Here is a 2,171-nt window from a genome sequence, read left to right as displayed (position 1 = left end):
GGTACCCCCTGTATATAGCCTCCACATTGACTCTGTACCGGTACCCCCTGTATATAGCCTCCACATTGACTCTGTACCGGTACCCCCTGTATATAGCCTCCACATTGACTCTGTACCGGTACCCCCTGTATATAGCCTCCACATTGACTCTGTACCGGTACCCCCTGTATATAGCCTCCACATTGACTCTGTACCGGTACCCCCTGTATATAGCCTCCACATTGACTCTGTACCGGTACCCCCTGTATATAGCCTCCACATTGACTCAGTACCGGTACCCCCTGTATATAGCCTCCACATTGACTCTGTACCGGTACCCCCTGTATATAGCCTCCACATTGACTCAGTACCGGTACCCCCTGTACATAGCCTCGTTATTGTTGTTCTTATTGTGTTACTTTTTATTTTAGTCTACTTGGTAAATATTTTCTTCTTCTTGAACTGCACTGTTGGTTAAGGGCTTGTAATAAGCATTTCACCGTAAAGTCTACTCTTGTTGTATTCGGAGCATTTGACTAATAAAGTTTGAATTATTTGAATATGTAATTTAACTGGCATTTATCGGTAAAGACAACAAGTTAGAGCTTCTATGTTTCCAAGAAATGGAACGTTCCAAAAGGAGATTCCGTCGATGTCATTGACCTAATATGGTGCTTCCTGGTAAATGGGCGGGTCCTGCTTTCCCGAGATCGGCCTGTCAGAGGGAGATGTCTTCAACTAACAACTTTTACATCGTCACGAAAAGAAACACACTTGGGGTGGGATCGCTTTCATACCAGCAATAACCTGAAAGTGATGTTTTACTAGTAATGTTTTCAACCTACAGAGAAAACACAGTAACAAACACCAATCATGTGTCTCATGGTTCATTCATTAAAAACACAAATACTAAATATTCATAAATGATTTACACAGTCAAAAAAAGTAAACTTTTGGGAGGTTTTTCTGTTTTGATATCAGAAAAGAAAGACTTAAAACGTTGTTGTTTTGTTTTATTTTAGAAATAGACGAGTACCAAAACATTTAACAAAAGTCTGTATTGCCCAGCGACAGCCCCGAAACCTGAAGGATCTGGAGAAGGTCTGTATGGAGGAGTGGGCCAAAATCCCTGCTGCAGTGTGTGCAAACATGGTCAAGAGCTACAGGAAACGTATGATCTCTGTAATTGCAAACAAAGGTTTCTGTACCAAATATTAACTTCTGCTTTTCTGATGTATCAAATACTTATGTCATGCAATAAAATGCTAATTAATTACTTAAAAATCATACAATGTGATTTTCTGAATTTTTGTTTTAGATTCCGTCTCTCACAGTTGAAGTGTACCTATGATAAAAAATTACAGACCTCTACATGCTTTGTAAGTAGGAAAGCCTGCAAAATCGTCAGTGTTTCAAATACTTGTTCTCCCCACTGTATGTGATGTAGTAGAACATTTTCGGGGATCACTTTTGGCTTGTGAGTATTACTATCAGCACTACTGGCTAAAACGTACACAAAAAGTAGCAGAGAATCTCTTTAATGAGTCTGTTAACACAGCAGATTAAACATGATCGGACTGTTCCAGCTGTAACAACCGGTTCTGTTGATAACACATCAGATTAAACATGATCGGACTGTTCCAGCTGTAACAACCGGTTCTGTTGATAACACAGCAGATTAAACATGATCGGACTGTTCCAGCTGTAACAACCGGTTCTGTTGATAACCGGTCCTGGATTCAGCCTTCTCTTCCTGGACTAAGACCTGATGTTGTTTCACCAGATGTTAAACCTCTTGTCTGTCAGGAAGGGTCTTCTGTCCTGGATTCAGCCTTCTCTTCCTGGACTAAGACCTGATGTTGTTTCACCAGATGTTAAACCTCTTGTCTGTCAGGAAGGGTCTTCTGTCCTGGATTCAGCCTTCTCTTCCTGGACTAAGACCTGATGTTGTTTCACCAGAACTACTAGTGACCAGAGCCCTATTCCCTATATAGTGTACTACTAGTGACCAGAGCCCTATTCCCTATATAGTGAACTACTAGTGACCAGAGCCCTATTCCCTATATAGTGTACTACTAGTGACCAGAGCCCTATTCCCTATATAGTGAACTATTAGTGACCAGAGCCCTATTCCCTATATATTGAACTACTAGTGACCAGAGCCCTATTCCGTATATAGTGCACTACTAGTG

This window comes from Salvelinus fontinalis, unplaced genomic scaffold (genome assembly GCF_029448725.1).
Source record: "Salvelinus fontinalis isolate EN_2023a unplaced genomic scaffold, ASM2944872v1 scaffold_0005, whole genome shotgun sequence".
Lineage (NCBI taxonomy): Eukaryota > Metazoa > Chordata > Actinopteri > Salmoniformes > Salmonidae > Salvelinus > Salvelinus fontinalis.
Note: the sequence above shows the minus strand (reverse complement) of the source record.